Source organism: Sceloporus undulatus, chromosome 1 (assembly GCF_019175285.1).
Source record: "Sceloporus undulatus isolate JIND9_A2432 ecotype Alabama chromosome 1, SceUnd_v1.1, whole genome shotgun sequence".
Classification (NCBI taxonomy): Eukaryota; Metazoa; Chordata; class Lepidosauria; order Squamata; family Phrynosomatidae; genus Sceloporus; species Sceloporus undulatus.
The window spans coordinates 210,824,780-210,851,803 of NC_056522.1; the positions used below are offsets into that span (position 1 = coordinate 210,824,780).

The following is a 27,024-nucleotide window of genomic DNA, read 5'->3' on the forward strand; positions in this document are numbered from 1 at the left end:
ACTTCATGATCACTGTTAGGACATGCCATGACATTGTAGGCTAGGAAGAGAATATGAATTGTAGGCAGATTGATTTTACTTTGTATATAGATCAACTATTGAGGCATATACAGTATGCCTCTTCAGATCAAGGCATGGGGGTGTTTTTATATTTGCGGTAGAGCAAGTACTACAATTCTACTTGTTTCTGCACTTGTTCATTCTTAACATTGAGTGCATCTACAATGTGGAAATAATGCAGTTTGACACTACTTCAATTGCCAAGGTTCCATCCTACAGAATCCTGGGATTTGCAGTTTTGTGAGGCATCAGCACTCTTTGGTAGAAGGTTGAAGACCGTGTAAAATTACAAATCCCAGGATTCCAGAGGATGGAGCTACAACACTTAAAGTGGTATCAAGCTGCATTACGTCTACAGTACAGCTGCATCCACACCTACTATTCCTGCTACTACTATACAAAAACTACTACTGGCTAAAGCTGGTACTGTAATTTATTTTCTCTGTGCTGTTGAAACACCACTTCCAGCTTTCTGTATCTTTGTTGTAAACAAACCTATTTTCTCATTTCTGAGTTCAGTGCATATGTACTTTGTAAGACTGCTATCATCTGCTGCTTTGTTTAATGTCTAGGGAGGGAAAGGGAGAACAAGACAGAGAGGGTTTAGGGCAAAGTAAGAAAAGCAAAGGAGTTAATTTTTTGCTTTCCATGATGAACAGTGGAAGAAATTCCATAGCCATTTAAGAAGAGTCATGGACATGCCATGTGCAATCTTCTTATATAAGGTACTAATTTAGCCCTTTTGAAACAGGTGCACATATTGGAATTAGCTTCTAAGGCATCTGCAACTTTACTTCAACCCACTCAGACAACAATGTTGCTTTAAAAATACAGAGAAGGGGAGGAGGAGAAGGACAATGATGAAGGCAATAACAACAACTATTACTAATTCTAGTACTACTAGTCATATAAAAGCTAAATTCTTCCTGGATTGCCTTCTGCTGCCTACATAATGATTGTTAACCCCCCATAAAACATAAAAGAGGGAAAGTATCTGACTCTCATAAAAACATCACCTATCTTGTCTAGCATTCTGTTCTCCAAACAGATGTTCACGAAAAGCTAAGCAACAACATGTAAGGACAACTGCACACTTCTATTGCTGCTCCCTAACACAGTAAATTTTCTCCTAAAAGACTTGTGCCAATCCTTTCTTCTGTTTGGTGGCCCTTTTTCTTCTGCATTGCAGGACAAGGCTATAGCAAGAGGTGGATTACAGGATCAGACTGGGATGTGACACAAATCCATAGACACAGAAGAGGGGAATAGCTCTATTTGTGCATCAAAAATGACATCTTAGTATTAAGTTACTACCATATAAGCTACTATACGTGCTTCATGTAGGCTGCCTCTTATGTTTTGAAGTTGTCTGTCCTGTCTCTGTTATTGAAAGCACAGACATTTTTACTAGTGGTAACCTACAGGCCATTAGTAATCTTTCAAATCCTAGAATCAGACTGTTACAATCCTGGCAAAGATATACAGCTAGAAGAATCTTTTGAATAGACATGCAAGCACATATACCCCAACATAGCCATTTATTAAAGAAAATGGATAGGACACTGGTAAGCCATATTCAGCAGTCCTGCTGTGCTGCATTTTTCAGGGATTTGGTAGCTTCTACTAAAGGCTCTGTTGTTCAGAGAGCCTGGGAGACAATATATTTTGAGATGTTATTAATACTCATCCAAAGAACTACCCAGCAAGGCTGAGTTATTTAGTGGTTTTTCTCCTGAGACACCATGCTGTTAATCAAATATAATATGAGAAGCTAAGCCATATTGGCAAGACAACTATTGTCTGGAGATCCAAATGCATATTTTAATTTTTTTTTGTAGGAGAGAAAGAAAAGCTGAGGAGAGGGAGGAGTGCAGAAAGGTAATACTCACAGAGCAGGAAAAAAAGAAAAGTCTGTGATTGAGTATATGGTCTGGTCGACAGATCCTCAGGTGTGACGGTGAGAAGCTTGTTTGAAGTTTTATCTGAGTAGCCTGGGGCCAAGTGGTTGTTTCTGCTTCATTTGTCTGCAAAAAGGAAACAGTGACTTACTCTGAAAGATTGTTGTGAGCAAACAGTGCAGCTACAAGTACAGAGAAATAAATCCCATTGAAAACAATACACATGAGAGATGGCACAGACTAGACTTTTCCTCTGGGGGAGGCTTCCAATCACCACGAAGCAAAGTCAGCAAACTGTGGAGAATAGCTATCTGGGAAGCATTACCACATTTTTTTTTAAAAAAAAATCCTCCTCCTTAACACCGGAAAAATGAAAAGTGTTTGAAATATGTTCACTGAAAAATCAAGTAAAGGAAATGGCATAGCCTTGGTATTAAAAAAAGAAGATGACAACTCTGGTTGCATTTATAACCTTTATAGTGTGGAAGATGCTTTGAGCTTTCTGACAAAACAGCAGGCACCTTAACAAATCAAATCAATTATGCCCGTTGTCTCCATTGATTGATGGTTCATTGGTTTCAAAAAAGGTGCCTTCGGAAAGCATGTTGTGTATTATAATGCCTAATAATACAATGGTTTTTCCCCAAAGGTCTGTGGTAGATTCTCTCACTCTCTTTCTCTCTGCATCCTAGCAATCAAGAATCATTGCCTGAATTGTTATCCCTGACAGATGGAATAAATTTGGGGCTTCCTCATATGAAGGCCAAAGCAAAGAAGAATTTGGTATACCGTATTTTCCGACGTATAAGATGACTGGGCGTATAAGACGACCCCCAACTTTTCCAGTTAAAATATAGAGTTTGGGATATACTCGCTGTATAAAACTACCCCCTTCCAACGCACACCAAATAAAAATTTAAAAAACATCAGATTTGATTTCAATATGGTAATTTTAATTCAAATGCTTATGACATGCAGGTACTTAACAGGAAACCTTGTTGTATACAAAGCCTGCTTGGACTGGTCAGCTCTCCCTGCCTGCCCAGCCCTCCCTGTCTCCAAGACTATCAGAGCGGCAGCTGCTTTCATACGATCGCTGCATATGGCGGGGATGCGTCCATGGCCGTTTTTGAGCTCCCCCCACTATATGCGGCGACCGCAGATTCTACAGTCTGGCTCGGAAATTTCAGCACCTGCCCTATAAGATGACACCCGGCATATGAGACGACCCCCAACTTTTGAGAAGATTTTCCTGAGTTAAAAAGTAGTCTTATACGCCAGAAAATACAGTAATTATTTACTGCCAAACAGATAAATCTAGGGATAATCTTCAGCTGCAACTCCTTTCTCAATTTGCTCCAAGATCTGCCCACTTTGTCCAAGAATTGTCTCTAAACTCCCCTCCCCATTCTCCTTTAAGGAAGCGTCTCTATATTTCAACAACCATTACATTTGAGTATGGGTTCATTTGCATCAGCTAGGCCAGAAAATTACATTTTAAATAAAAACTAAAAACACCTTACAGGACTACCTGAGCACAGAATGTCCCAGGCTTTCTCCTTGACCTAATGCCTTAAACTGTTTCCTGAAAGATGGTATACAAATCTAATCCCAACCAAGTCTATAACAGAAAAATTCTATACAGTATCTGTCAAACTGCTGGCAGTTACTCACTGGATTTTAATTCCTACCAGTATGCCATTTCTCACCCTTTCTACTTCAAAATCGTCACAGACCATTCTCATACCAACCTCTTCCACACTGCCAAGTCTTATAATCCATCAATAAAACTTTTTCTCACTACAAGCCACAGAAGCTAATGTCTTCCACCCAATATTTGATTTTAATGGGAGAAAGCAATTCCTTCTCCATCCAGCTTTAACACAGAGCCCAGACTAGATTTCTGTTGATATTTTTCTCTCACTCCTCCCAGCTCTGGCAGCTTCCCCCACAGATCGACTCTAAATTCCCCTGCTGATATTCCCTGTTAGGAAGTGCCTCTAATTTAATAACAGTCACTGATCTCCTACATTGCCTACTTAATTTCAACTGTGTAACTAAAGAACATCTCCTGGCCTGACCTCCCAAACCTACCTTAACAACTAGCAACAACACCAGGCTATGGAAGTCTGTTTGGCTGGTGATGTTTCCATTGCCTTCTCGCCAGCAAATAGTCTGTGACAAGGAATTGTGACATGATTCTTGCTCCTGATTGTCATAACCTCGTTCTATGTGGGATTGGCCTGAAAATGTCATCTTCCTGCACCCAGTTGCCAACTGAACAGACTTCCACCACTTGATGTGGCTGCTGTTAAGGTAGATTGGAGGGGGGCATTTACAATTATGGCAATAGTTCTACAATTTTGTATAGTCTTACTCAATACAGAGCAGTTATAGATTCATAACTCAAGGTTATGAATCCATAATTTCAATACAGAGGGCCAGCCAGCAAGTACAGTAGGTATGAAGGAAAAAAGACTGGAGAATTTGAGCATTAAAATGTATTTTCTGTGTGACTCCATCCACCATTCACAAGCAAGCAGCCAACCACACAGGATGGAGCACAGGTAATTCCCTGAAGTAGCAGGATATATGTATTCAGCACTCAGAGTGGCACAGGTAGTTCCTCACACTGAACTTAGGAACTTTGTGCCTACGCTGATAAGACTGGCAGTGCCATCTTTAACAGTGATCATCACCTGCATGAGCCAACACATAGTTAGACACACAATGGTAACATTGCAAAGGACAATCATTCCTGCTTGCCTTTATCTCTGAATTGTATTTAGGGTTCCCATGGCAATGACTAAGTCTAGTTGTATAATTTCATTTAGGATGAACAATTTTGTGGTTTTTCAAATGTTGCTGGATGACAGTTCTCGCCAGGGTTTATCATTGGCTTTCCTGGTTATACTGGCTAAAGAGAACCGGGATCCAACAACACCTGGAGGTCCCCAAGTTGTTTACCCTGGCTGATTTCATGAAGGAAAGGAACAAACAGCAGTTTTTATGGGCTCCTCAAAAGCAAATACAGTTGGCCCTCCACATTTGTGGCATTGATTTTTGCAGATTTGATTATTCACAGATTTGATTAATATGGTCTCTCTAAGAATCTCTAGGTCCTCCATTGCAACTCTGCCAGAAGGTGACCATACAGTCACACTGGAGTGCTTGAAGATGTCTAGAGAAAACACTTCTCTAGGCATCTGTAGGTCCTCCAGTGCAATTCTATGGTCAACTTCTGCTGGATGTTGGCCATAGAGTTGCACTGGAGGACCTAGAGAATCCTAGAAAGGTGTTCTCTGAGATTTTTTAAAAAATTGTTTATATTATTTGGTCCCCCCCCCCCCCCTCATTTTACCAGAGGACCTGAGCCCCTATCCCCAGCGAATGTGGAGGGCCTAGTGTATATTAAAGGGAGACTTGGACCATTTGTCAGGCACTTTAAGAACAAATAAACAGATTCTCATCCAAAGTGTCACTGGCATGCCTCAGTGAAAACAAGAAAAAAAACACACCATATTCTAATCAGAAGCAACTGCATTCTCTTTAAAAGGCACAAGTCAATATGTGGCATGTGTACAGTGGAAAAATAATTGCACAAATTAAATGGTACTCAAGGAGGAAAAAAAAATCAAACAAAATAAGCCCCCAAACCATCCAGGCCTGAAGCCCACATCTGTAATGAAGGGAGGCAGAAGGGTAGCAGTAGATATGCAAAATGTAATGCATCGATTTAATATTAGTTATGGGTTTGAATCCAGAGCAGCTGAGCCTTCATAAAACAAGACAAAATAAAAATAGAGGAAGGCAAAATTGATGAATATAGTTAACTCTTGAGTAACCTCTCTGCAAAACGATGCTTCTAAAACCACTTGCATCTGAATGTGTCTGTGTGCTGCTGTTGCTGTTGTTGTGTGCCTTTGAGTAATTTCCAGCTTATGAGGACCCTAAGGCAACCCTGTCACTGGATATTCTTGGCAAGATTTGCTTGGGGGGGGGGGGTTGCCTTTGATTTCCTCTTAGGCTGAGAGAGCATGACTTGCCCAAGGTCACCCAGCTGGTTTCGGTGGAGTAGGGATTTGAGCCCTTGCCTCCAGAGTCATAGTCCAACACTCACACCACTACACCATGCTGGCTCTAAGCCTACAGCACCCAATATTCCTAGGCAGTCACCCAACCAAGCACCAATCAGGCCTGACCTTGCTTAGCATCCTAGATCCAATAAGAGCGGGAGCATTCAGGTTGGTATGGACCTAGGTGTGTGTGTGTGTGTATGCTTAGTGAATGTCTCTATATATGACGGTTGTCTGCAACTTTTCACAGACAAAATGAGAAAACTCTAGTGAATGGTGAGTGGGTGAGATAAGGGACAGAGACTGGTAGGGATGTAAAGAATGCTTGCATACTTAGACACCCCATTCAAAAAATGGTCAACCACAGTGATATTTTTCACATTTTCCTATTTTTTTTTGGTGAAAAAATGGTTTATGGAAAAAACATGCTGAATTTTTGTGCAAAGCACAACACTTTTGTGCAGACAACACAAACAAAATACATTTTTCTGTACAAAACATTTTTGTACAAATAAATCCAGAAAAGCAAGAAAAAAAATCACTGAAACAGACACATGAAATTTCATAAACTCACCTCATAGGAAGAACACATTTAAAATTCTTTATTCTTGTTAAAGAGAATGAAAAAAGCAAATATCTCTATCCCTAGAATTTGGCAACCTTCTGGTGCGGCCAACGCCATTTGAAATGTCCTGTCAGCACAAAACAAGAACCAAGTGTGCATGCTGGCAGATTGCTTTAGATGACAAAAGCAGTGAGGCAAGAAATAAACTGTAAAATGCTTAGACATAGACATGTGCTATATTTATATTTAGAGCCCTTAGGTCACATTTTACAGATGGTGAACCTGTGGTACAGCAAGAAGTTCCTCTTTCAAGATCAAGCAATAAATCCATGGCAGAGAAACTCTAAGCAGAAATTGCAACGGAGTAATAATACTGTGCACCTGATCATAAGGAGAGTGCTTTCCCCCATGTTACAACTGCAGCTTTCTCCTTACAGTGTATTTGACATTGAGGTACAGGCTGCATCTCAGCAAATGAAAAACCCTAAGCAGAAATTACTATTATATAGTAATCATACACGTCAACTGTCTCGATTAATCCTCAGTAGTCCCACCTGTTCAGCTGCTTTTAAAATGTCCCAATTTCTCTCTCCTCCTCCCAGTCTCCACCTTTCTCCCCAGCCCTACTTCCATTATCACAATCTGAGTTCAAACTAAAAAGTAATTTGCACTCAACTCAGCAGAGAGGAGAGGAGGCAGCAGAATCTTGCCCTTCCCAGTAGGTGCAGGCAAAAGCATACTGCTACATCTTCTCTTGTCTATTTTTTCCTCATTAATACTTTATGCCTCTTCTCCACATTGTGATGTTGCTTGGCAACACATGTCTCAGTTTTCACCTGTGAAATGTTGGACAGCAGGAATAATAGTGCATTTCTGAGCATATACAGGGTGATTTCCCCACACTGCAGAACAATGTCAGGCTCCCCTCTCTTCAAATAATATAAAAAGAGTGCATTTACAGAATGAAAGCACATCTGTAAAAATTAAAGTCATTTTTCTCACTAGAAAATACACAGACATATTACTTCCAACAGCAGCAAACTGCAACACAGAGCACATGCATGCTGCCATGTTCAAACACCATTCTGTTCTTACTTTTCTCATCTTCCTTCTAGACGTTTTTCCAATTTGGATCCTTTCCTCAACTCCCCTTTCTTGTCAAAGACAACTGATTCTTCACCTTCTTCCACCACCAGTATAGGTTGTGCTAAACTTTCCCTAGATTCTGGGTATTTGAACTGTAAGGTTGTGTCTTTGGATATTTGGATTAAGTACCTCTGGGCACATGCAGGATATCTGTCCGATTCCTGAATATCTGGAACTCTCCTTCCTTCCTTCCTTCCTTCCTTCCTTCCTTCCTTCTTTCCTTCCTTCCTTCCTTCCTTCCTTCCTTCTCAGAATCCAGGAACATACTCCCTCCAGATTTTAAGTATAAAAGCTGAGCCTTCCACATGGTATCTGGTTCTTTCCCACCACAAAACAACAAACAAAAGCACTATTCCTCTTTCAGCAGCTCTGTTAACCAAATCTAGCAACTTACCATCACAGTGGAAGAAGGCACATTTTTATTCAAATGTGGTCATGTGGCAAGAAATATTGGAAATCAGTACATCAACAGATAGAGACTGTTCTCAACACAAAAACAGAGATGGAAATTTTTACTTATTTTACTTATTAAGATTAACTGATGATGAGCTGGATAAAAATATGAAAGAATTTTATTTTATATTACAGCTGCAGCCAAAATTTTATATCCTCAGTATGGGAAAAACCTCTCTCCTTACCCTGGATGATTGGTTATTGAGTTTTTATGAAAAGGCGGAGATTGATAAACTGACTTGCCTTCTGAAAGGAGGTAAATTGGGAAATTTTAAAAACTAATGGGATATTGCAATGAGACGTATAAGTGATATATGGGGAGATTTGGCGATAGTAGGGTTTATGGATTGAAGATATAGTTTATTGGAATCAGTAATACAGTATGTAGATATCTGCATCACATTTATGTTAGAATTTATGTTTAAATGTAACAGAAGAGATATGACACTTAAATCATGCAGAATAGCAAGAGTTGTTAGGGAAGAAGTTTAACAATTGGGTCAGAATGATTCAAATTATGATGTGTAATTCATGAGGATGATTGTTGACTTTTTGTTTCAAATGACATTGTAAAGTTAATAAAAATTACATTTAAAAAAGTCAGGCAGATGCATTTTATCAATACATTTAAATGCTGTGAAAGTCTGAACCTAATACATATCCCTCACCCGACTCATCTCCCATTCATGTAAAACCTTTTTCTTTTTAAAAATAGCTCAAGCTAGCTTTCCCTTAACCTCAGTGCATAGGAAGAAGCAGAGCAAATGAGGCAAGGGTAAAAGATCAAATCAGACTTTAGCACTGGAGCTTTGAGAAGGAAAATTCAGATGTTTGGGAGTAAGGTGTAGATAAGTGCGCAAAAATGCAATTCATTTTAAACATGCCATCAATTGGTTTAAAACAATATGTTGAATAATAAATAAAGGAAAAGTAAGAATAAAAAACATTGAGGTTTTGATTGAATTCCAGCAGCTTTTTTTCCTGTGCTGCCTGCTCCCAGAGGACTGTGGTATGAAAATAGAAAGCAAGAAAAAACAGCTATTTTTTAATACACTTGAAACCAGGAGAGGGCTCTGAAAATTATGTGTGCCCCAACAGAAATGGGATAGTTGGAAGGTATGAGACCTGTTATTTTAATAAGATGCTGTGATGTGATTACTAAATGTTTCTTCCATAGCTGAATAGTATCTTATTTATACCTGACATCAGCTTTATATAAAAGTCTCCAGAAAAACAAAACCAAAAAAAAACCCACTTCCTGAAAGCTGTTCATAGGCTTGTCCTTAATCGACGATGGACTGCCAGTTCCAGTTTCTCCTATTTATGTCCAGAAGGAAACGGCTCTGGTTACACTATTTAGAATCGCCAGGAAGGGTAATGCTCTTTAACAGATGCAATGTCCTGCGGCAATGTTCTTTACATGCTGGATTTTGATAACCTTCATCCTAGATGGTGCACTTTGTGCAGATGGAGACAAAATGTCAGATAATCCAAACTTTAACAAAAGCAGTTCTGTGAAACCAATGGGACATGATACTTCTTTATATTTCCTCTCCCCAGCATCTTTTTTTCTCCTCCCCTCCGCCAGCATCAAAGATTACCAGCATCTTTTTCTTTATTTTTGGGGTGGCCTTCTAGGCATGGTTAGATTGCAACTCTCAACAGTCCTGGCCAGCAAAGCCAATGATAGGGAATGCTGGGAGCTGCAGTCCAACAACATCTGGAGGGCTGCAAATCCCCTATTGCCACATCATATGAATAATCTTTATGACAATGCTATAAAGTAGACATATGGATTAGGATTACCTCCATATCACAGGTTCAGACTCTGGCTAACAAAAAGTGACTTGACTAAGGACACATAGTAAGTTCCTAGTGATGGTTTAAGTTGAACTTCTTGACTAACAAACCAGTCTCTAACCTTTAACTGCATGCCTGTTTATCTGAGAATAAACACCATTAAAGAAAACTGTACTTCTGAATAAGCATGTGTAGGATTTCTGCTAAACTAATCTAATTTGCTGAGAGGCAACGTGGTGTAGTGGTTTGAGTGTTGGACTATGATTGTGGTGAACAGGTTTCAAATTTTTACTCAGCCATGGAAACCCGCTGGGTGACTTTGGTCAAGTCACACTCTCTCAGCCTTAGATGAAGGTAAGGGAACCCCCATCTGAAGAAAACCCCATGAGAGAGGTTTCACTTTAGGGTTGCCATAAACTGGACACAATTTGAAGACCCACAGTAAAATCTTATTTGTTGTGTTTTTATTCTACACCTTGTTAGACTAGTTCAAGACAGTCTCTGTGGCTAACACCTTTCGTCACCTCATAACAACCCTGTGAGGTAGGTTAGTCTAACAGGGAAGGACTGGCCCTAAACCATCCAGTCAGCTTTATATGTCTGAATGGGCATTTGAACCCAGGCCTCTCCAATTCAAATCTTTCAGACACTAGATTAGGGATTGATGGGCATTATGAATTATGTTTCAGTTAATTTAGGATAAGAATTTGATTTCCCCCCCATAAATGGAATAGAAAGAGCTTTAGATAAAAAAAAAATAAATACAATCAAATGTGGGACAAACCGCAACTGATAGAACCATCCATAAAGCCTTTGGAGAACTTCACTCTTAAAAGTCTGGTTTGAAACACTATGTATTCAACCATGTTAGTGCTGAGTCTGCCTCTTTTTCCTGACAGGCTCCTCTTTAAAAGTGATATGACAGCCAAATGGAATGCGCTTCTTTCTGTCCTAGAAACCATGGGGAATAAATGAAACTGTTGGATTGGCTGGTGAAAATAGGGGTGAATTTAATTACAGTTCATTCCTGATTAATTTACTAAAATTCACCAATGCCCTTATATTTCAGATAAAAATAACATAAGGTTTAAAATTTAAATGCAGGTGAAAATGCAATGTATATACTCAACTATAAGTTAACTTCATGTATGAGTCAAGGACAGATTGTGGAGCCAAAATTATGGATTTTGAAATTACCCAAGTTGTCAGTAAAACTTAGGGGCATGAAACAAAGGATGTAAAGAATGCAGCAAAAGAAAACAATGGCAAAGAACTTACAAAATTCTGGAAGGCATAACTGTTAAAGCCCACACTAAAGGCTGGCATGGATGAAGAGGGAAGTACCACTGCTATGTTCCCTCCAAGGCATTCCAAAAGGCAAGAAGTGGCATCACAGAGTAGAGAGGGGCAGTGCTTCTTTTAGGTTCTCCTGGGATGAACTTAGCTCTTGCCTTTTGTCACTCAACTTAGAGAAGGGGATGGTCCCCTCCCTTTTTTTTTTTTTATAAGAGTTAAAAGTACAGTATTTGCATTGACCCATGGATAAGTCAACCCAAGTTTTTTCAGGTCAGTTTTTGGTCTAAAATTTCTAGACTTATACATGAGTATATACAGTAGTTGATTTTCTTATCCCAGTGACATGCCACATCAGGTGTATGGATTTTGGTCTAACAGAAATATGAGTGACACCAGTAAACACTTCATCTAGAATTGCAAAGTAGTCTTCAACACAATATGGATTATAGAGAAGATATTTAATAGTCATGGAACACTGGTTTCAACGTTAAATATAGCAGGCAGAGTTGTTACATTTCTATTTGCTCTTATATTTCCCTGTCATACCTTCTACTACCTGCCTCTGATTTCCGAGGCAATAGTTTTAAAAGAACATCTTCCTCCTTGTTTTTCTTGCAAAAAGGTGATTTCACAGACTAGTGATTTCACAAGCAACAGTTTTTAATCTCCCAGCCTCCATCTTCCCTAAGCAAGGTTTAATATATATAGCAAGGAGTATAAAAAAGAGAGTAGGAAGTTGTGTCTCGATTAGTGAAGGAAAGAAGACATTGGCTAGACCTTGAGTTGTACGTGGAGAAAGCTTAATCTTCTCTCAGTGACAGGATTCCAAACCTCTTTCTTTCTAGTTTCTCCTGCAGTCTCTTGATTCTTCTTTATTCCATTCAGTTATGGCCTCATAATTTCTAACTAGTATAAAAATCATACACTGAGGGCCTTGTTCAATGAACTTAAAGTGTGCAACATAAACCAGAAAGTAATTTTTATGTGTGAATGGATGTTGAATTGTAATAGAACAAGTATAAACTCACAAAGAAGAAAGAAATACAAGCTTAGTAAGCATGTAGGAATGAAGAGGAAGAAAGAAAGCAGAAATGCAGGGACTATTCACCCTACACAATTACAGGTTGAGTATCCCTTATCTGGAATACTGAAATACTCCAAAATCAAAAAGTGATAGTTCACTTTAATGATTCAGATCACAGGTAGTGTGATTGACTTCTGTCAGGAATTCCCAGAAGCCTCGATTGCTATTAGATGACACTGAGCTAATGGAATTATATAGCATTATAGTATAGGATGAGTCTCCCTTATTTGGAATTCCAAAATTAAATACTCCCAAATCCAAAATTGTCCACATGGGTGGCTGAGGCAGTGACACCTTTGCATTCTGATGGTTCAATATAGACAAACTTTACTTCATGCACAAAATTATTGAAAACATTGGCCCACTATACCCATGGATTCTTTATCCATAGATTCAAGCATCCATGTCTTATATATATATTTCAAAAAGGAAACTGTGATTTTGCTATTTTATAAAAGGCATATCATTTTACTATGCCATTGTATTTAATGGGACTTGAGCATCCATGGCTTTTGGTATCCTGGGGGATCCTGGAACCAAAACCCAGAGGATACAAAGGGACCACTGTATAAAATTATCTTCAAGCTTATGTTTATATGGTGTATGCAAAATGAATTTCATGTGTAGACTTGGATCCCATCCCCAAGATATCTCATTAGGTATATGCAAATATTCCAAAATACAATCATCATCATCATCATCATCATCATCATCATCATCATCATCATCCAAATTTCAAAGAAGACTACCTGTATAGTGCTATGATTCCACTTTAATTGTCATGGTTGTACCCAATGGATTCTTGGGGTTTGTAGTTTGGTACCAGAGAAACTCTCTGGTTGAAAATTATAAATGCCCTCCCCTGAAGTGCCAATAATAGGATTCTCCAGGATGCTGCCACAGCAGTTAAAAGTGGAATCATAGTGCTATAACTGTTTAGTGTAAAAGGGACCCTGGAAAAGTAGGGGTGTGTGTGTGTATGTGTGTGCGCGCGCGCGCATGCACAGCATGGACGGAAACTAGACAGAAATGAATTTCCTTTCATTCCCTGAAAGGATTTAAAAGTAGGTGTGTGTGTGTGTGTGTGTGTGTGTGTGTCAGTATAATAAACCTGTTTTTAGTCAACTCTGGAAATGAAGTGGTCTTAATCTTGTCTGTACATGTTCTTTAAGGCTTGGTACCAGCTTCGGATGATACGCCAATTGCGCCCGTGTCTGGAACGAAAGGACCTTGAAACTGTTGTACACGCCTTGGTAACTTCTCGTTTAGATTTCTGTAATGCGCTCTACATGGGGCTACCTTTGTACCAAGTTCGGAAGCTTCAGTTAGTTCAAAATGTTGCAGCCAGATTGGTCATGGGGACACCTAGATTGGACCATATTACACCGGTATTAAAATCTTTACACTGGCTGCCAATTAGCTTCCGAGCCCAATACAAAGTGTTGGTTATGACCTTTAAAGCCCTAAATGGCTTGGGCCCAAGTTACTTGAGGGAACGCCTCTCTCTACACAATCTGCCCTGCACTCTCAGAACAACTGGGAAGCTCCTACTTGAACATCCCAAAATGAGATTAATAACCACTCACCAAAGAGCGTTTACAGCTACAGCCCCAACGCTCTGGAACAATCTCCTGGAAGAGATTTGACTTATCTCCACTCTAGATGCCTTTAAAAAGGCACTGAAAACCCATCTGTTCCAGAAAGCATACCCCCCTGACCCTCTATAAGGGAAATCACCCCAAATATATATCTATCTCAGGACTTTTTAAAATTGTATGTTTTTTAAGGTGTGTGTTACTTTATGAGTTGATTTTAAATGATTGTAATTGTGATGTATCTTTGTCTTGATACTGGCTGTAATCCCGCCTCGATCCGTAGGGAGAGGTGGGAAAATATGAATAAAATTTTTATTTATTATTATTATTTATTTATTTAAAAAACCCTGAACCAAGGTTGCCTCTGCACTACAAAAATAATCAAGTTTGACACCACTTTAACTGCCATGCCTCAATGCCATGGAATTCTAGTAACTGTAGTTTTGTGAGACATTTAGCCTTCTCTGTCAGAGAGCGTTGGTGTCACAACAAACTACAAATCCCAGGATTCCATAGCATTGACTCATGACAGTTAAAGTGGTGTCAACCTGGATTATTTTTGCAGTGCAGATGCAGCTCTAGAAGAAGCTGCCTGATAGAACACTTTAACAAGTGGAAGTCAGTGTTAACAATTATGCTTGCAGCACCTCCAACTACTAGAACGTGGTACACTTATACTTAGTTCTGAGAGGTTTTTGTTTTTTTGCTGCTGCTGTTTTTGTCCAGATCAGGATGACTTCTCAAATATATGTGGGTTTTATTACCTACAGCAATTTAGTACAGCTCCCTCTCAACAGCATTCCAGAATGATAAATGCAAAGGTTGGTAGCTGTGGGTAAAAGGATCAGGCAGTGGGGGAAAAACTGTTGTTTTCATAGTCTAGACTCAGGGAGATCTCCAGCAGCGGCACAGAAGCATCAACAAACAAGAAAGAAAGGCAAAGATGCCTCCTGTGCGATGCTTAGTTTCTAAATTGAAGGTTCAAGAGCTCAAGCAACAGTTGTGAGATGAGCTTTATTATTACTTCCCATGTTACCAGATTGTAAAGTACTGTATAGAATTCCATCCTCACATGAACTCTGCATTTTTGAAATGTTTAAATTCTGCTGAAAGCAGGTGTCTGACAATATGTTCCCTGAACTTTAACAGCCGTATCCTAACAAAATACATCATTTTCAGCAGATGTTAATTTCTCAGCAAGATCTCCCCCCCCACTCTCTTTGCAAAAACTGATTCTTCTTCTTCTTCTTCTTCTTCTTCTTCTTCTTCTTAGCCAGTTTCAGGGTACAAAATACATGGGACCACCAACGTTCAAATTTTGAGAGAAAAAGCCAGTGGGTGGGTTTGTGAAATCTAGAAGCCCCGACTCCAATTCCCCCATGATAACCCCATGGTCTTCCAAGTATCAGTAGCTGAATATGTGGTGATAGCAGATAAGGGTAAGGGGGAATAATTCAAACACATGGTCTGGAGCACCCCTTGTGTGACGTTGTGTGTCTCAGACAAGAAAAGGCTGAATTAGCAGCCCTGCAACATTTTTACATCAAATTTTATCTGGTGTAAACTGTTCTGCTCTACCCCTCCTTCTGTCCCTTCAGCTCCTGAATGCTCTCATTCTTTCCTTCTCTTTCATACCATCCATTTTTAAAGCCCACAATGTACGTAAGGCACCTAATCCGCATGATGTTTGAACTTTTGTCCCTTTCCCCATCCATGTGAAATTAATAGCCAGGTAGATTGAGTGTGTGTGAAAATATATGAATGAATCAGTATAATAAACCTGTTCTTAGTCAACTCTGGGAAATGAAGTGGTCTTAATCTTGTCTGTACATGGTCTTTAAATTAGAGTTCTAATGGGAATTAATACCTCATTAATTCCTTACAAGGATGAGCCCTGGCACCGAAAATAGATTCTAGTCCTGGTGAGTCCTGGCACAAATTAAGTTTTGGAGGCTGGCAAGGAAAGGGAAAATCTAATTAATTGAGGCAGGCTGCTTAAGATGGAAAAGAGGGAAAAGAACAGGAAAGGAGAACCTTCTGAGGAGAATTTAAAACAGGGTAAAATGTGACTTGAGTAGACAGAGGTAGTCTGCAAATTGCACATAAAAATAAGTATATATATATAAAAAGGGGAAGACCTTAAAATAAAGGCTATGCCACCTTGCTTCTTTTACAAGAAACGCTGCAGATGGACAGGCAGAGCTGGAGAATGTTTTTGTGATCCATTCATTCTGAAAGGAAAACATAGTGATAGGATCTCAAATGTATTTTTACACCTTGAAAAAATTTCCAGCAGGAGTATTCAAGAATGCCATTCCCTCTGCAACTTTTAAGTGAACTGTCCTTATTTACACTTCCTGGATGAACACACGGGGTGGAACACAATTATCATTCAGACAGCATAGGTCTCCAGATTCTGTGATATGGTTCTTTACTGGTTTCTTTACCTTGTGAGGAAATGCACACAAAAATCCAGGTGCTGTGGGTAAAATGCATATAGAGATGCATATTACTCCCCATCACCATGTACAGATGCAAGATCTGGGCAATGAAGAATGTGGATAGGAAGAAAATCAACTAATATGAGATGTGGTGCTGGAGAAGAGTGCTGAAGACACTGTGGACAGCCAAAAAGACAAACAATTGGGTCCTTGAACTGATCAAACCTGAAATCTCCTTGGAAGCCAAGATGATCAAATTGAGGCCACATCATGAGAAGGCAGGACTCATTAGAAATGACAATAATGCTTGGAACAGTAGAGGGTAGTAGAAAGAGAGGAAGACCACATGCCAGATGGATAGACTCAACCCGAGAGGCCATGGGACTGAACTTGCAGGACCTAAGCAGAGCTATAGAGCACAGAGAGTCTCAGAGAAGTCTCACCCACAGCATCGCCATGAGTCAAGGAAGACTCGAGGGCAGGTACCAAAAAATTATAGGGGAAATGTGGTCCTCCATCATGAGATGAACGTCTGGCACACAGCTCCATCTCTCTAGCTATGTCATCTGGTGCTACCTTCCCCATGGGGATCCTCATGAGGTCCCTGAAGATGATGTCCTTAGAGCATGTTCAGGTACAGGAAAATAGCTGAATGTGACTCCACTGATTCCCCTGCTCTCTAGAAACACAGAAATGGTCATGTTGGGTCCCTCTGTACGTTGATGCATTTTGAACGGTGTAATTGAATGGTAAGCAAAGAATTCATTAAATGTTAAGCAAAGAATTCTGATTTCTGCAATGGGTTATGAATGTGTACACAAATGCCAGCCATGGTTTAATAAGAAATTGATATGGAATAGAGAAGACTTATTACTGCACACTTATGAAACTGATATTGATAGGAAACAGACTGATTTGTGGATCCCAACTGACCTGATGGTTCTTTACGCAGGTGTTACACAGCTCATGACCTCTTGGAATGTTATGTCCCCTACTTTAAACTAGTCTGACTTTCTTTGCAAAATAAGTAACTTCACTCCAATTAGGGATGGGCAAGAATTTTATCTAGTTCATTTTATACAAGAGCTCCACAATACTTTGAAAATCAGGCAGAAAGATTGTAAAAAATATTGCAAATGTGGGAGAAAATGGGCAAATTGCCCCATCTCTAAACTATAGGGCTCAGTCATGTCAAAGTATCTTTCAGTTAGAAGCATTTTTCAAGATGAGAGGCACATTGAATGAGTCAACAGATCCGACAACCATAAATTGCAAAGGGAGGGGAACAGGAATCTCTAGGAAGCTACTCTACATAGCACAGCAAGGGTAAGTAACTGCCATGGGCTGGGGAGGGCACACTCCCCTCAAGGCATCTTGGAGGGCCAACCTCAGCACTGGATTTTATCACATTTTTCCTGTTTTTCTGGGATGTGAGTGGTGTGCTGGGGAGCCCTGAAGGACTCAAATATGCCAGAGGGCCTCATGTGACTCAAGGGGCATACCCTCCCCAACCCTGTAATATCACAAAGATAAGCCAGCCACAAAATGGCACTGTCTGGAACTGTGAAGGGCACAGCAGTATTGAGCATGTATTGATGCTCTCCCCTTGTGGTCCCTTTTACACCACAACAGGTTTAATGCTGCAGCACGAAACAAGTCATGACAGGTTGCCATCTGGAAAAATCTCTGAAAGGAGCAGATGAAATAAACCTGTCAGCATCTTTACTGGAGTGCAGCTTATGAGTGTAACTTTTGAACACACCAGTGTGTGATAACTGGTGTTCTTTTTTCTTTTTAAAAGTCCTTTCCTCGATGGAATTACTAACCTGACTCTTTACAAAGAGAGGTTTCCAATGACAACCCCTGCCACACATACCCCCTGTCCAAGATCCAAGAATGTACTTGAAAAGAAAGCCCCAAACTTCCGCTGATGAAAGTCGGCTTCCAGCCCATCACAGAACCTTTGGAGTGCTTGGCACAGTCATCACAGTCACCAGCTGAAAAGGCTGCTTGTCTTGCATGTCCCAGCCTGGTAGCTGCAGCCTTGTGCTTTCTGTGCCATATGTGTTTAATTACTTGCAGTGCATTCCATATTGGAATAACTCAAGGCTGATCCAATGCCTGCAGTTAGTGCAGATGGTAACAGTACAGGCATCTGTTATTAGGGGTCAACTCAGGAGAGACTTCAGTGTCGGCTGTTCCTGCTTTGGGAGCTGGCCCACAAGTCACAACAGTTTTATATTACAGTTTTGACATTTCGGTCTGTAAATGCTTCCGATCTCCCTCAAATCTTCCTGGATGTTATACAGTTATCTTGGTGTTCTGTGATAGATGGATTGAAGCTTTTGATCTCAATGGCTTACAAGGAAAAAAATAGCAATTAAGAACATTTTTAGCCTCTAGAAGACTGGCTACTAGAAAAGTGTTTCTTCTGGATGTGGTTGGAGAAAATCCTACGGAATCCAGAGGGACTTGCTTTGGAGTACATATGCATAAGAAAATTGAACTAAGTCAAGACTTTAATTTTCATCCTCATCATTTATAAAAGTGATATCTGTGGGTGTGAGAGTTAGCATCCCACACATTAAACAAAATATTTTGAAAATTTGACTTTTATCAAGTTTTTAAAATGAGGATTTCATTTTAAATTTAAAAAAAATATTTCTAAGTCCATTTAAGTGTGCTGTTTTATTATACTTATAAAATATTTGAGGAAACACACACATACACACACACACCTGAGAGCCAGCATGACATAGTGGTTTGAGTGTTGGACTATCACTCTGGAAATCAGAGTTTGATTTCCAGCTCAGTCATGAAATTGGGTGACCATGGGAAAGTCATAGGCTCTTAGTATCAGGGGAAAGCAAGGGCAAATCTCCTCTGAACAACTCTTGCCAATAAAACCCCACGATACGGCCTTAGGGTTGCCATAAATCGGAAATGACTTGAAGGCACACAACAACAACAGCAACATATATAATGAACAGTGTATATATGTATAATAAGACCTGGAGTAGTGTAGTGGTTTGAGCACAGGACTACAACTCTGGAGTGATATCAGGCTTCAATTTCCCTTTTGGCCATGGAAACCAAGGGTGACCTTGGATGAGTCACATACTCTCAGCCCCAGATAGGTTTGCCTTAGAGCCACCGTAACTCGCAGGCATACAACAATGAATATGTATAATATATCTATCCACCTCTGTCTATATATCTATAAACAGATCAGGCCATTAAACGTATAGATGTATTGTAAATTGCCTTATGTAAAGAGTATTCCTAACAGGTAGATTATAATTCCATCGTTTAAATAATAAAATAAATGTATAGAGCAAAGTGACAAATCACTCACAGAAGAAATATGACCCCTTTCTCCCATATGCATTTATGTCATATTAATGAGTGGTAAATCAAGTATTTAACACCACCAAGATAATATAAAGAAAAGCTAATCTCAGGGACACTAAAAGGAAGCTGGGGATGTAAAAATAGCATATGAATGTTTAAAGACTACTGTTATCTTTGAAGGAGATCCCTGAAGATCATCCTGCAACATACCTGGTGCTATAGCCTACGAAGCTGTGCTTTTGCAAATCAAGTATCCTGGGCTGGATCAGCACTGCAGAAATAGTCTAGTTTGACACCACTTGAACTTCCATGGCTCAGTGCTATGGCATTCAGGGAATTGTAGTTTGTTGGGCACCAGAGCTCTCTGATAGCGAAAGCTAAACATCTCACAAAACTATAATTCCCAGAATTCCATAGCATTGAGCCATGGCTGTTAAAGTTGTGTCAAACTGGATTATTTGTGCAGAGCAGATGCAGCTCCACAGTTCCTTATCATTGTTCACATTGGGTTGGATTAATGTGAATTGTACAGTAAAAACATCTGAAAACCAAATGCTTCCCTTTCCTGCTATATAGCTGTATTCTGTAATATGCTTCTCTGTGTTCTTACTCACAGGTAAGTGAAATGTGCCCCAGAACTGCATTTTACATTTCTTTTTTCTCTTTTTTCCTCACCTTCCCTGGCTGACACAGCCTGGGATACTATTCTCTGTGTTTCTTCTCCTTTTATAACCTGAGCCTAGTGGTGTTAACAGAACACCATTTGGTTGTCATATTGCATGCTTCTCCCAGGTAATTTGCTTCAAAAGAGTTCCATTTTGCCTGAAATGGTGAGCTAGCATGGATCCAACACAGTAAGGAAAAATGGAGTAGAATGTCCTGTCAAAACTTTCCAGTTAAAACAACAAGAGAGTATTCACATTAATGGGAATGAATGCAGCCCCCTAGATATAGATAAAGGCAAGCAGCCCTAGTCATCACAAGCAAGGATGAGAGATGCTATGGCTTTCAGTCCACCAACATCTGATGGGCCACATGATTCCTATCTCTGGTCTATATACTGGCTTGGCATCTCCTGAAAACATACATATCCAACCTTGTTCTGTTCTCAATCTAATATGTTGCTTCTAATCTACTCTAACCAGTTGTTGTTCAAGTAATCAGTTGAAGATGTTGTTCTGTACAGGAATTTGGGACAGGACTAGTGTAAACACAAGTGCAAAGGGAACATACTAGCCCTGCATCCTTTTCATGGAGGGAGCAACATGCTGTGCAATGTGGAATCCTGAATTTCATGGTTTCCACTTATGTGAGGGGGGCTGTCCTCTTCCAGGCAATTGCTGTCCATCTGAAGAGAGTGAAAAAGGGGTAGATGGGTGGGGGAAGGAATAGCACGTTCCCTCTCCTCACATTTGGATGTTTGACTAGTATTGTACACAGTGATGAGATGTGGATGGCAGTGTGAATGTAAGTGTGGTTTTACATATATATATTTAAGCAATCACAACTTGTTTAATAAGGATCAAGGGTAGTAATAGTGCCACTCTAGTCTGCTTGGGTCAGGCGTCACCTAGAATACTGTGTTCAGAAACCATGCCCTATGAGGAGAGACTTAGGGAGCTAGGTATGTTCAGCCTGGAGAAAAAGACAGTTAAGATGTCAGATGATACCCCTGTTTAAATATTTGGAGGGGTGTCATATTGAGGATGGAGCAAGCTTGTTTTTTTGCAGCTCCAAAGATCAGGACCCAGAACAATCGATTTAAACTACATGTAAAGAGATTCCACCTCAACATTAGGAAGAACATCTGGTCAGTAAGAGCTATTTAATAGTGGAACACTCTCCCTTGGAGAATGGTGGAGTCTCCTTCTTTGGAAGTCTTTAAGCAGAGGCTGGAGGGTCATCTTTTGGGGGGAGCTTTGATACTGTGTTCCTGCCTGGCAGAAGGGGGGTTGGATTGGATGACCCTCAAGTTCTTTCCAACTTTATGATTCTAAGAGAAGTGTGTTCTGTGTGTCTCCAAACTGCCATTCCAGGACCAGTTCATCATCTCTGTCTTTGTTACCAGAGGCTATAACTACCACAGAATTCTTGAATTATGGAGATTACAGCTCTCAGATATGAGTGGCATTACAATTTTAATTCTAACAGAAAGCTGTAGAAATTTGGCTCCAGACATTTGGCTGCCTGGAGTGGAGAAGCAAATGGAACCCTTCCTGGGGCAGCTGTGGTTTCCATGTCTGTGGCACAGTGAATCCCTTCTGAGTTATTAGTCTAAATGTTAAAGTGCTGAACCCTGTTCCCCAAATAGGTCAAGCACCTTGGGCAGCACCTTTAAACTTCAAGTTAAATCCTGCACAGGATTCACTGACCTGCAGGACTACAGACATTTTGCCTTCAGAGATGAAGAGGCAAATGGCACTGGACACAAACTGGTTGGGAGAAGGACCACTGGTTGTGCCCCCTCTCATTTTTTCACACGTATTTCTGAACAGGGTCTTGGTTGCTTGTGGGAAAGCTGATATGCTTACTAGAAAATAAAGCCCCCCCTTTCCATGATCCTTTGCTCTTTCTTGGGGAACAAAGCATAACATACTCATAATTCTTCCCATATATAGTTTGAATCACAGAAAATGCAATCCTTAGAAACCTTCAGGATAGTCTCATAAACTTTCCTGACTGATGCTGCAGACCAAGGAGATCAAGGTATTTATTCAGCTCCTAGACCTCTGGGTAATTGATTTTTGCCTGCAAGTTAATGTGTCAAGCTTCCCCCCCTCTCCAACCCCAAACACACAAGCTGTATCAGCAATGCATTACTATTCTGTTGGGGTAGTGGTGGTGGGAGAGGGAGGTTTAGAAAAACATTCTAACATAAAAAATGCTCACAGAGCTGCTTCTTCATAGTTAAAGTTCCACTTTAAAAACCTTAATATCATTTTTAATATAATACAAAGAAGTCATTTAACTAGACAATAGGAAGAGAAGACATGTTGACTTAGCTCTTTTAACTGTTCTCTTTTCTTGTTATTGTTGTGGCCCTTCAAGTCATTTCCAACTCATGGCGACCCTAAGGCAAATCTATCATGGGGTTTTCTGAGGCTGAGAGTTTGTACCTAAGGTCATTTAGTAGGTTTTGATGGCCAAATGGGGATTTGAGCCCTGGCCTCCAGAGTCATAGTCCAATGCTCCAATCTCTACGCCACTCTGGCTGTCTTACTTACTTTCTATTTTTTTGTTCTTACGTGCTTTCACAGTATTTCCAACTTAGGCTACCCTAAGGCAAAGCTATCATGAAGTTTTCTAAGTAAGTTATTTAGAGGATGTTTGCCATTTTCTTTCTCTGAGGCAGTGAGAGTGTGACTTGGCCAAGGCCAACCAATATACCATTGCCATGGAAGGGGGGGCGTTGCCATAAGTATCACAACACACAACAATTGGAAGAAAAAAGCCACTACTTTGTTAATAACATCTGTGAAGTAGGATCAGTCTACCAAAGCATGAGTTCTGGATCTGTCATCAATCAATCCCAGATGGATCGATAAACTTATTTGCTTGGTCATGGGCAAGCTTTGGGGTGACAAAGGGGTGACCAGTTAATTACCCATACACATCTTTGGCTAGCGGTTGATCGCTTATTCGCATCACTACTCCCTGTCACTGGGGGGCGCTGACTTGGTGCTGCCCCCACAATGGCAAGTCCGTGACATTCTCAGCACCCCTGGCTCCCTGCTGGACTCACGATTCAGTGCTATACAGCCCTGGAAACCATGCCCAACAGATCCAAGACCTATGCTACCGCCCTGTAAAGTTGTGACAGCATCACCCCCCCTCTTTACCACATGGTGAAGGGTGGGTGGGAAGAGCCAAAAGATAATGGTGCTGGCCTCCCGGCCACGTGGCCTTAAATAGACCAGTCCGTCAATCAGAGGCCAGGAGGGATGGAAGCACCGCCCCTCCCAACCTCTTGTTCAATCACAGGCACCACCTGCCTTGTGATGCCTTCCAATAGGGAGGCATTTCTGGGCCCAACACCATCTGAGACTTGTAGTCCCAGTGCCAGGGGGAGGAAGTACCACCTTCTTTCCACCCGCTGACCAATCTGTGCCCGGCTGGCCTGGTGCACAGCCTCCCAGGCCTCTCCGGGCTGCACCCCCTCACCGCTCATTGCTCCCTGCCTGCCTGGTAATAAAGCCGGCCCAGTAAGTCAGGCGGCCCTCTATATACTTTTCATTAGCATAATGTGTATTAATATATTCTCAAGTAGGAATGGGGAACAAGTGGCTCTCCAGATGTTCTTGGTCTGCAGCTCCCATTAGCCGAAACAGCATAGCCAGAAGCAAAGAATGAAGGAAATGCAGTCCAACAACATCTGGATAGCCAGATGTTCCTTTCTTTTCTCTGAAAGCTCCTTCTTACAATCTACTGAGGTGAGAGTGATGCGATAAATTTGCTGCCATGGAGAAGATTACAACAACACACCAAGACAATAGGAACACAAAATAGGCTGATGTAGCTCTTTCAGTTGATCTCTTGGGTGCAGAACTATGCTATTTTCACCGGGAAGGGCAGCAAAATAATTTTTTTCTCCTCAATTTTTCATTAAAAAAAATTAAAACCAGACAACACCTATAGACTGGAATACAACAAAAAGTATGAGGGGAGCAAATTTGCCCTGGAAAGCTGTACAAGTGTACCTAGTGTCAGTGGTGGCTTCAAAATGGGGCACCGACAGCAAGGAGAGACACAGCATTGGAACCCCTAAGGAAGGGGCACATGAACTGTGCTGGACCAAAACACTAAAACAATACAACCATGTAAGGGCTTTTGATTGTGTTTTAGGAATGATGACAATGAACCTTTGGTTACATATGGTTGCCAAAGGACAATGTTAGCACATAGACCAGTAGTTGCCAGCATTTAGTTCTCCAGATGTGTTGGACTTCAGCTCCCATAATTTCTGAGTGTTGTTTGAGACTTCTGAGATCTGAAGCCCAAACTAAACGGAGGACCAATGGTTGGGAACCACTGACATAGACCAATGATGTCCTATATACAAGATTCAGTTTCAAAGTACAATGGCAAGAAATACTTTTTAAAAATGCTTGCAACATGTGCAGAAACTGCATACTGAGGAATTTGACTCAGCCAAGTTTTTCTGTTTACTTTTCATAAGAATACATGTATGCAGGCCTCCAGACCCATACAACTCCCCCTGGGTACAGAGCGTGTATGAATTGTATAGTATTAGTGGATACTCTTTCCCTGTGTTCTCTGTTCAGTGTAGCACCTAAAGTGCCACAGCAATCATGGCAATGGCAACTGGAAAATATCTATGGAATTCTGGTTCAGGGGATCCAGTTCTCTACCCAGTTTCTATATGAAGCTAGTCAAGATGGATAGGAGGGCCACTGGCACACATGAGTGAATTGGTCTGTTGTCTTTGTTGCTGAACAAAATAAAATAAAAACAGAACTTGAAAGAAGCTTGTGGGATGCTATTAACTGAGCCGTGGAAAACTGCAATTGGGTATATGGTGTGATTTGAGCCAGGTTTTTCATTCTCTGCTCACTGTGCACAGCACAAAATACTAGAGGCCTGTTAGCTCTCCCCTTCTCTCTTGTACTTTGTCTTCCTGTCTTATAAAATGAATTATCTAGTTTGCCTCCTTTACTCTGAATAATGTCATTGCTACTGAGAGAAAGAAGGAAAATAGACAGCAGCTGCAAATCTGAGCTAATGTATGTTTATTCTTTGGGAGATTTTTTTCCCTCTGAAACTCTGGAAAACACTCCTCCATGAACCTGAAATGTGGTTCATGATCTACTGGCTATGCGTACCTTTAATCAGACTAGATCTATTATTTTTTGTTCTTTCTCTACACTAGACTGCAATGAATTTTATCACTGCTAGATGCATTTTCTCTCTCTGCAATGTATATGTAAAATAAAATCCCACCTTAACTCTCAATATACCATCCTTACACAGAATCAACAGGGAGAGGCAGGTAGGAAAGAACAATAATCCACCAATACTATACAATTATTAGGATTGCTCTTTGATTTCACCCCATTTCGTTCTTGGCCAGACTATACCATGCTACACTTCCATTTTTTTTTGGTGCTACTGACTGATAATGGTTATGAGCTAATATACTGATGTATATACATTACATTAGAACCTTCCACCTAAGAACTGAATCATCATAATCATCATCATCAGTCATCTCTATGGACCAAGGTGGGGAACAAGATTAAGATGCAACAACATTCCCATCCATTCTGTAAAGGAAGCACATAGCCTTGGCTTTATTTTTGATCCCTCATTGTTTATTCCACAGATCCAAGCTACAGCGAAGTCTTGTTGATTCTTCTTGCATAACATAGTCAAAATAATACCTTTTCTTTCCGTCTCTACTGCTAAGGTTTTGGTTCATGTCCTGGTTATTTCTTGCCTTGACTACTGCAACCTACTGACAGGGCTTCCTTTGTCCCACTTTGATCCTTTGGTTTCTATTCAGCACTCTGCTGCTAGGATTATCTTTTTGGCTCACCATTTTTACCATGTAACCCCTCTCTTGACTTCTCTTCACTAGCTCCCTGCTCCTTTTAGGATTCGGTAGAAGCTTCTTCTTGTAACCTTCAAAGCCCAGCACGGTTTCCTCCCCACCCCCCAATTTGTCAGCCTTTATTTCCTCCTACCATTCTGTTTGAGCTCTGCAATCCAGGGGCTCAGGGCTTCTGACCCAGCCAAGAATTTATTCTTCCTTGGTTCAGATCCACCCTTTCTCCCTTGCCACTCCTCATTCCTGGAACTGTCTCCCCAAACACTTGCAGATCATTACTTCCCTGGTGAATTTGAAGTTCAAATTAAAGACTTGATTTCAGATTCCTTGTTGTTGTTTATTCTATGGTTGGAATCCTGCTGGGGAATTACAACCGTGTGGTATTCATGATCTCTATGAGCCTCTAGAAAACACGTAGCAACCATGAAAGTACTCCAGTCTCCACTTATTAGGAAGCAGTCACTGTGCTTTTCCCCTGTCTCTCATGAGGCATCTGACTGACAATCCCACCAAACTTGCCCACCCTTGTACAAGTAATCTCTGGTGTGAGAAGGCCCTGCTTCTGCTTGTTGCAATGAAGAGTGCTCATGAGAGGTGGAGAAATTATTAGTCAGCTGCTTCCTGAGTGACAGGGGAATGAACTCCCAATGATCACAGTGGCTGCTTCCCAATAAATGGGGATTGGAAAGGTCAG

General features: G+C 40.6%; 1 protein-coding gene across 3 annotated transcripts in view; it reads right to left on the reverse strand.

The window, feature by feature from the left end:
* The window catches only part of B3GALT1 (beta-1,3-galactosyltransferase 1), a 416,413-nt gene that overhangs the window by 24,067 nt on the left and 365,322 nt on the right, over positions 1–27,024 (reverse strand). For all 3 annotated transcript variants that reach the window (XM_042446556.1, XM_042446557.1, XM_042446558.1), the window contains one exon: positions 1,950–2,084. The gene's annotated coding sequence lies outside the window, so the exon portion shown is untranslated. The remainder of the gene's footprint in view (positions 1–1,949; positions 2,085–27,024) is intronic.